We start from the raw sequence: 10,091 nt of genomic DNA, 5'->3' as shown, positions 1-10,091 counted from the left end.
CTGTTACAGCCCGGATTCTCCGGAGTCCTGTTAGCCCAGCTGCTACAGCCCGGATTCACTCGCTGATGACCGATACGTTCGTTGCTGGGTCATGTATATCTTTCCCTGTAAGTTAGTGCCACTTTGGGTTTATGACTAGTCATGTCGGCCCGGGTTCCGTGTCATATGGATGCTAGCGACACTATCATATACGTGAGCCAAAAGGCGCAAACGGTCCCGGGCTAGGTAAGGTGGCACCCGTGGGAATACTGTGCGTGAGGCCGCAAAGTGATATGATGTGTTACATGCTAGATCGGTGTGACTTAGGATCGGGGTCCTGACAACGATTAAACAGCCTAACCAAAATAGGAGATGGTACACCGTGACTTGATCACTAAACTTGAAGTGTGACCAGACATTTGAGAGAGAGAGGTGTCCACCATGGCTCTCCATCCCCTAACCAAGCTGATGTTATGCTTGCTGGCAACCACGGCACTGTCGTCTGCTGGCGGCGCGGCAAGCAAGGCTGGACCACCAGCTGGCCGTCATGCCACTCCAGAGCACGCTGGTGGCCACGGCACCGGAGCCCTGCCACCGCTACCTCCAGCGGCAGCTCCTCTGCTGCGCGCCGTCGCCCTGCCCCAAGTCCAAGGCCAAGAAAGCAACGGCACCAGAGCAGGCCCACTGCTATCTCCAGTCGCAACCCCTCTGATAGAGGCGACGGTCCCGATTTTTTGATGAGATGATAACTATCAATTTGGTGGAGACGACTTTGATGATCGGACTACAAACGTGCACGACGTTGCGCCTTAGCAATCGCTAAACCAACTCCGAGAGGTTATTGACCACGCCGGAGCACGATCAACCTGACCACGAAGGTCTATCCCTGCAAGCAATCGAAGAACAAGCAAGAATATGAATAAGCAATCTGAACATTGCGAATATGGATGAAGTATTGATAAAGGTGGGGTTTTATAAGCGGTCTTGGCCTGGTCGTTGGAAACAAACGAAGTACACGAAGTTGCAGCGATGGCTAACTTTTAACTAAATAAAACCCAAAGTCTAAACGGTGCCCTAAGGGCTGTATATATGGAGGAAGAGGGGGAATTTCGTGGCCCTTGTTGAGGGGTCCGAAACCAACCCTATCTCTTGGTTCCCCACACATACAGACTCTAAAAACAACCTATACTTATGTATTTCAAAATTACATGGGCCTGGCCCAATGATAAGGTGACACAACACCTAGAATAGCCTCTGGACGAAATTTATGAAGTGGCATCTTGTATATTTCGTCCAAGGCTTCATGCACTCATTATGGTGGATTCAACGTCCTTTAATCATCACTTGTAACTCCGTTCTTGTTCCCCTTGCGCATGCCATCCTCTCCATGCTTGGTCTTGCTCTAGTGTTCATCCCTCTTATCCATGCCAGGCCCTTCATTTGTAAGCAAAACAAATGTATCCAATTTAGGCAGCATCATATTCTCATGAACATTAGAATCATTACCAAGAAACGGAAGTACCTGATAATTTAATTGGTGTGCACGAGCTCTAGTAATTGGTCCAGTATATGTTGCAGTAGGGGCTGTGGGTGTGAAAATGGTATTGATGTCCTCATCATCCTCCCCTTCTTGAAATGAAGTCGTCCTCCACGAAAGCTCATCTTCCTCACCCAAATAAGGCTTCAAATCTGCAATGTTAAAAGTGGGACTAACCCCAAAATCTGCAGGCAGCTCAAGTTTATATGCATTATGATTTATTTTCTCTAACACCTTAAAAGTACCATCAGCACGTGGCATTAGCTTTGATTTCGCAAATTAGGAAACCTATCCTTACACAAATGTAACCAAACAGGATCTCCAGGTGCAAAGACAACATGTTTTCTACCCTTATCTCCAGCAAGTTTATATTTAGCATTCATAAGCTCAATGTTTTCCTTAGTTAACTCATGTATTTTTAGGATCAATTCAACACGTTGTTTAGCATCAAAATTAACCTTCTCCGAAGATGGGAGAGGCAACAAATCAATAGGTGCACGAGGTAGAGAACCATACACAATTTCAAAAGGGCACATCTTAGTAGTAGAATGCAATGAACGATTATAAGCAAATTTAATAGGAGGCAAGCATTCTTCCCACATTTTCTTATCTTCAAAACAGCCCTAAGCATCGTAGACAATGTTCTATTGACTACTTCAGTTTGTCCATCAGTTTGGGGGTGACAAGTAGTACTAAAAAGCAGTTTAGTCCCCAACTTAGCCCATAAACATCTCCAAAAGTGGCTAAGAAATTTAGTATCACGATCTGAAACAATAGTATTTGGCACACCATGCAAGCGAATAATTTCACGAAAGAACAAATTAGCAACATTAACAACATCATCGCTTTTATGACATGGTATAAAGTGTGCCATTTTCGAGAATCTATCCACGACAACAAATATGCTATCCCTCCCCTTCTTTGTTTGAGGTAAACCTAAAACAAAGTCCATAGATATATCCTCCCAAGGAACACTCGGTACAGGCAAAGGCATATATAAACCATGAGGATTGAGTCGTGACTTAGCTTTTCGACATGTAGTGCAGCGAGCAACAAAACGCTCAACATCACGTCTCATCTTTGGCCAAAAGAAATGTGTAGCAAGTACATCCTCCGTCTTCTTCACGCCAAAATGTCCCATTAATCCTCCTCCATGCGCCTCGTGCAACAACAAAAGACGAACGGAGCTAGCTAGAATGCATAGCTTGTTAGCACGAAACACAAATCCATCATTAACGACGAACTTGTTCCATGTTCTCCCTTCTTTACAATTCTGCAATACATCTTTAAATTCAGCATCATGCACATATTGATCTTTGATGGTCTCCAAACCAAATATTTTAAAGTCAAGTTGAGAAAGCATAGTATAACGACGAGACAATGCATCAGCAGTAACATTTTCTTTACCCTTCTTGTGTTTAATAACATAAGGGAAAGTCTCAATGAATTCAACCCATTTAGCATGTCTACGGTTTAGTTTTTCTTGACTTTTAATGTGTTTCAAAAATTCATGATCAGAATGTATAACAAATTCTTTGGGCCATAAATAATGTTGCCATTTTCTAAGGTCCGAACAAGAGCATATATTTCTTTACCATATGTAGAATAGTTTAGACTGGGCCCACTCAATTTTTCAGAAAAGTATGCAACAGGTTTACCATCTTGTAATAACACACCTCCTAATCCAATTCCACTAGCATCACATTCAAGCCCAAAAGTCCTATTGAAATCAGCAAGTTGGAGTAAAGGAGTGTGTGTCAACTTATATTTCAACACCGTGAAGGCTTCTTCCTGTGCGGTACCCCAAACAAAAGGCACATCCTTCTTTGTAAGCTCATTGAGAGGTGCAGCAATGGTGCTAAAATCTCTCACAAAACGCCTATAGAAACCAGCGAGTCCAAGTAAACTCCTCACTTGTGTGACCGTTTTGGTCTGCGACCAACTCTCAATAGCTTCAATCTTGGCTTTATCAACTTCAATTCCCCGTGGAGTAACAACACAGCCAAGAAACGACACTCGGTCGGTGCAAAGGGTGCACTTCCCAAGGTTACCAGACAAACATGCATCACATAGAGCAATAAAAATAGCACGTAAATGTTCTAAATATTCCTCCAAAGATTTGCTATAAATCAGTATATCATCAAAATAGACTACCACAAATCGTCCAATGAAAGCACGTAAAACTTCGTTCATTAATCTCATGAAAGTACTAGGTGCATTAGTTAACCCAAAAGGCATGACTAACCACTCATATAAACCAAACTTAGTTTTAAATGCTGTTTTCCATTCATCTCCCAATTTCATACGAATTTGATGGTATCTACTATGCAAATCAACTTTGGAGAATATTGTAGAGCCACTCAATTCATCAAGCATATCATCTAGCCTAGGAATAGGATGACGATAACGAGTAGTAATATTATTAATGCCTCCACAATCAACACACAAACGCGATGTACCATCCTTTTTCGGCACTAGAATAATAGGAACAACACAAGGACTAAGGGGTTCACGTATATATCCTTTGTCGAGCAGCTCCTGGACTTGACGCGTAATCTCCTTCGTCTCCTCTGGATTGGTACGGTATGGTGCACGGTTGGGTAGCGATGCACCGGGAATTAAGCCAATCTGATGCTCAATCCCTCAAATAGCTGGTAATCGCGGTGCACGTCTTGTGGAAAGACGTTAGCGAACTCATGCAAAATGTTAGTAACAGCAAGAGGCAAAGAGGAAGGCACGTCCTCGAATGAAAATAATGCCTCTTTGCACACAAAGCATAGCAAATAGATTTGCTAAAATCTAGCTCCTCAATATCAGATTTGGTGGCAAGTAAACATGCACTTTTCAATTTAATTTCAGAAGCAACACTAGATGGTTTATTATCAGGCTTCATTTGTTGCTCACATTCTTTTGCCACAATCTGATTTTCACTCTTATTTTTCTCCTGTTTTGCTTTATTAGCTCTATTAATATCATCTTTCAAAATGGAATCAGGAGACATAGGAAGCAAAGTAATTTGTTTATCCTTATGCACAAGAGTATACTGATTGTTTCTACCATGGTGTACAGAATTTTTATCAAATTTCCATGGTCTACCAAGTAATAAGGAACATGCTTGCATAGGTACCACATCACAATCAACATAATCAGCATATGTAGAGATACTAAAATGCACACGAACAGTATGTGTTACCTTAACCTTGCCGCTGTTGTTAAACCATTGGTTGTAGTAAGGATGTGGATGTGGTCGTGTGGTGAGAGATAGCTTCTCCACCATCTCCATGCTAGCCAAGTTGTTGCAGCTCCCTCCATCTATGATGACGCGAACAGAACGTTCCTTCACTACTCCCTTTGTATGGAACAAATTATGCCTCTGATTTTGCTCAGCTTGTGTGACCTGCACACTCAAAACACGTTGAGCAACTAAACATTCATACCTGTCAGCGTCTTCAGGAGCCATGTATTGAGTCTCATGATCAGAATCATCTCCACCGTGTTCTTCACGTGTAATAAGAGCCAAAGTCTCCTCATCATAGTCACTAGCAGACTCATACCCACCATCCTCAGTAGTAATCATCACATGCTGAGATTTGCATTCTCTCGCATAATGACCTCTTCCCTTACAGCGACGACAAATAATATCACTTGTGTGCCCTGTTGATGCCATGGAAGAAGAAGAGCTCTATGCAGGCCCAGCAGGTGTGCTCTTGGCAGATAGTGGTGGTTGTGCCTGCTTTCTTGTATCACGGCTGGAGGTGACACCTGATGGAGGTGCTAGTGCAGTGGAAGTAGAGGATGCACGCGGTGTCCATGATGAAGGTCGACCTGCCGAAAAGTTAGTTTGTGGCAATGCCTCTCGATCATGCACTCCACATTCAGCTTTACAAGCAAGATGGAATAAACGAGTTATATTATTATACTCCTTATACTCTAGAATGGTCTGAATCTCTCTATTTAATCCACCCATAAAACGTGCAAGCATAGCTTCATTCTCCTCAACAATACCACATCTAATCATGCCAGTTTGTAATTCCTGATAATATTCTTCTACAGTATTTTTTCCTTGTCTTAAGCGTTGCAATTTTTGAAGTAATTCACGTTGATAATAAGGTGGAACCCAACGAGTACGCATAACAGTTTTCAAAGCAGCCCAAGTAGCTGGAATGGGATATAATCTACAATGTTCAGACTGCCAAACAGATGCAAAACTAGTGAAAGCACAAACTGCAGCAGGAACACGTCTCTCCTCACGATATTGTAAACATGTAAACCATTGTTCAGTTTCTAACTCCTAAGTAAGATATATATCAGGAACATATCTACCCTCAAATGGTGGAATATTCAATTTTAGTTTAGGAAGATGGTCATGATCTCGTACCTCAGGTGGTGGTGCGGCCCTACCGTTGCGATGATATGCCTGAGGACGACCTGGTGGTGGTGGTGCTGGTGGTTGCACGTAGTTCTGATTTCGATCAACCTCATCCTCGTAATGGTCCTCCACCTCTGCAGTAGCAGCGGGAGCTATAGAAGCATCAACAGTAGGTACACCGGCACTAGAAGTTTGACCAGGCTCAAGGGGAACACGTTGTGCTCATCCCACTTGATTTGGAAGGCTATGTTGTTGTTGTTGTTGTAGAGGTGCGACAGGTGCAGCGGCCGGTGGTTGCGGAAGACGCGCGAGCAATTCATTAAACTTGTTATCGAGCTTTGTTTCGAACACCTTCTCAATGCCATCAATCTTCTCCATGGCCTCTTCAAATCTGTTTAGCACATCTTCCACCTGTCCACTCATCATTTGCTGAAACTTATCATGAAGCTCCTTATTCGTCAAGTTCTCCCGGTCAATCTCATCGGCTTGTGATCCTGCCATGGTTAGCAGCAATGGAGACACACAATAATATGATCCTACAGACTACTAACAAGTGGTGGTGGTGGGTGTCACAAATCCGACAAGCAAATCTCAAAATTTTTACCAGTTCTTACCCAGCAGCAGGCGGTGATCGGCAACCGTTGTAGTCAAAACTCTTAAAGCTTGCATAGAGCAATTACCAGGGAGAGTCAAACGCACGACGTAGATGTATGTGGAGCTGGGAAGGCTTATAATATGGTAGCAAAAAGGGTCAGCAATAATCAATTCAGAGATGCAAAGTTGAATAAACGCTCAACGACGGTACTGTGCTGGTCCTAGGCTAGACCGTGCTAGAGACGCGAGCCTAGAACACTAACAAAATCACGGCGCTGCACGTAAACAAGGGAGGAGCACGCTCTTATTTTTTTCCCCTTTTTCACTTTTTTGCTCCGCAACAATTTTTTTCGAAAAAGTCTACAAATTGTCTAAAAACTGCCTAGCCAGAATTTTCCAGACTTAGTTTTTTTCTTTTTTGAAACTGGAACTATTTTTCTTCTGCGGGTAGCACGAAAGTTCAGGAGTCCTACTCTGTCACGACTCGGAGTATGGCGTGAACTGGAAATCCAAAACAGAGTAACAAGATACTGGGCTCGGACTAGGACTGGTGGCGGAGATGAATCTGGTGGAACTCGGACTGGTGGCGGAGATGAATCTGGTGCAACTCGGACTGGTGGCGGATATATGTTGCAGGTGGACTCGAACTGGCGTGATGGCGGCGGATATGTGGTGTCGTATATGGACTCGGATTGCTGGTGAATATGTGGTGGTGGTATATGGCAGCGGCGATGAAGTTGGTGCGGTGGTGGTATATGGCAGCAACGATGATGATGATGATGCGGTGTTGATGTATGGCAGCGGCGACGTGACAACCTGTGAACAGAACTCGAAACTCTAAAGGACTAGATGCTAAGACCAGCAACTTGACACGACGATGCAACCGCAAATTCAACAAAGCAAATACAGAAAAGATAATGCAAAGGCTCAGATTGGTTCGGATAGGATGAACTAACCCTAATATTTTTTGGCTTTTTCGTGGACTATAGGTATGAAGAACAGACTCGATCTAAACTACCAAAAACTATAAAATCTCACCGAGGAACCTGGAAATATGATACCACTTGATAGAGGCGCCGGTCCCGATCTTTCGATGAGATGATAACTATCGATTTGGTGGAGACGACTTTGACGATCCGACTACAAACATGCACGACGTTGCGCCTTAGCAATCGCTAAACCAACTCCGAGAGGTTATTGACCACGCCGGAGCACGATCAACCTAACCACGAAGGTCTATCCCTGCAAGCAATCGAAGAACAAGCAAGAATATGAATAAGCAATCTGAATATTGCGAATATGGATGAAGTATTATTAAAGGTGGGGTTTCATAAGCGGTCTTGGCCTGGTCATTGGACACAAACGAAGTACACGAAGTTGCAATGATGGCTAACTTTTAACTAAATAAAACCCAAAGTCGAAACGGTGCCCTAAGGGCTGTATATATGGAGGAAGAGGGGGAATTTCGTGGCCCTTGGGGGAGGGATCCGAAACCAACCCTATCTCTTGTTTCCCCACACATATGGACTCTAAAAACAACCTATACTTATGTATTTTGAAATTACATGGGCCTGGCCCAATGATAAGGTGACGGAGCACCTAGAATAGCCTCTGGACGAAATTTATGAAGTGGCATCTTGTAAATTTCGTCCAAGGCTTCATCCACTCATTATGTTTGATTCAATGTCCTGAAATCATCACTTGTAACTCCATTCTTGTTCCCCTTGCGCATGCCATCCTCTCCATGCTTGGTCTTGCTCCAGTGTTCATCCCTCTTATCCATGCCAGGCCCTTCATTTGTAAGCAAAACAAATGTATCCAATTTAGGCCGCATCATATTCTCATGAACATTAGAATCATTACCAAGAAACGAAATTATCTGATAATTATATTGGCGTGTGCGAGCTCTAGTAATTGGTCCAGTATATGTAGCAGTAGGGGCTGTGGGTGTGACAATGGTATTGATGTCCTCATCACCCTCTGCCTCACGTCAGTGTGGGGACGATCGCGACGCTGCAGGTCGACCCGGCGCCGTCGTTGAAGATCACTTATGAAGTCACCACAACAAAGTACATGAAGTTCCTGGATAGCCTTTACCGGATGCTGACGGACAAGAAGAGGACGGTGGACACCGTTCCGTGCTGGCTCCCCAGATGGGCCCCACTAGATTGCCGCCGACGTGGATCCTGCTCACCATCCAAGGCACGACGCCGCGGGAGGCGGTGGTTCTCGCCATCCGGACTGACAATGTCTACATTGTTGGCTTCAAGAATGCGGCGGGAGTCTGGTTCGCCTTCCCGGCCTTCAAACGCCTGATCAAGGGCTCGACGCCGCTCCCCAAGGGGCTCGACTACCGCAGCCTCGTCGGCAGCTACGGGAACCTCAAGTATCTCCACGTCAACCGAAGCCAAGTCCTCCAAGACGTGCGCTTTCTCTCAACGTATAGGCTCCCTTCCCGGCCCGACATGGCCCACAACGCCAAGCTCGGTAGCAGTCTGGCAAGGTTGTGCGTTGTGGTCACAGAGACCGCCAGGTTCAAGACGACAAACGCCACGGTGGTGGCGGCAATGGACGAGCAAGGAGGCCCGAGCCGGATCACCGAACAAGAAACGAAGCTCGTCGTCATTTGGGGGGTCACGTCCAAGTCCCTACTTGAGTGGCCAAAGTATGGGTGCCCGAAGATGCTGCCGAAGTAGCTCGAGCGGGTATCCATGGCACGCAAGACACCATTAACGCGCTCAAGACTGTCGTCCAGCCCATGAAGAGCAAACTGGAGGCCGAGGAAGGCAATGTGGAACTAGAAGACTAAGCCAGTCACATGGCTCCTGAAGATCAGCAGCTTGAGAAGGCTGAGAAAGAGAAGGTGAATGCCGATTGAGTTAGAAAAGAAGACCACAAAACACAGAAAATTATTGGGCTGAATAATTATGTACTCCCTCCATCCTGAATTAGTCGACTTAGATTTGTCTAGATACAGATTTGTCTAGATACGGACACACTTTGGTATTAGATACATCTGTATCTAGACAAATCTAAGACGATTAATTTGGGATGAAGGTATACCTATTGCGTAAAATGTATGCATGCATGCACCATGAATAAACAAAGGCAAGTGTTAATTGGCGAATGTGGAAAAACTCGGTTGTTTTTCTATGCCTCTTTATGCTTGGGCATTGTGAAATTCCATACCATATATCACATCGTCCCGAATTACTTGTCGAAGAAATGGATGCATCTAGACGTATTTTAGTTCTAGATACATACATTTCTATCTATTTATGCAACACGTAATTCAAAACAGAGAGTACTAAGCATGCATGTGCAAGGAACATCACTATTAATTTACAGATCAATAACTAAAGTTTTTTTTAGAATCAACCAGGGGGCTCCCACCTGAATATATTGCTCAAAAGGTGGCAAGCCACGTGTACATCCACAAAGGTTACATAGGAACACCGGAGCATGAGGAGAGGAACAACTGCCACAAGAAGACAACGTCCTTATCACAAGGCTTAGACAAGTGATGTGACCACAAATCTAAGTATGTTACAATAAGTTTGAGGGAGAGGGAGGAGTGGGTGTCTAAGCTTTTGAATGCCTTAGCATTCCCGG

At 44.3% G+C, this 10,091-nt stretch overlaps 1 pseudogene; it reads left to right on the top strand.

Annotated features, from left to right (window-relative positions):
- Positions 1-420: 420 nt before the first annotated feature.
- Positions 421-9,369, top strand: LOC109770722 (ribosome-inactivating protein 3-like; annotated as a pseudogene).
- The last annotated feature ends 722 nt before the right edge of the window (positions 9,370-10,091 follow it).

Source organism: Aegilops tauschii, chromosome 1 (genome assembly GCF_002575655.3).
Source record: "Aegilops tauschii subsp. strangulata cultivar AL8/78 chromosome 1, Aet v6.0, whole genome shotgun sequence".
NCBI classification, from domain to species: domain Eukaryota; kingdom Viridiplantae; phylum Streptophyta; class Magnoliopsida; order Poales; family Poaceae; genus Aegilops; species Aegilops tauschii.
The sequence above is the reverse complement of the archived record's forward strand: the minus strand, read 5'-3'. Positions and strand labels throughout refer to the sequence as shown.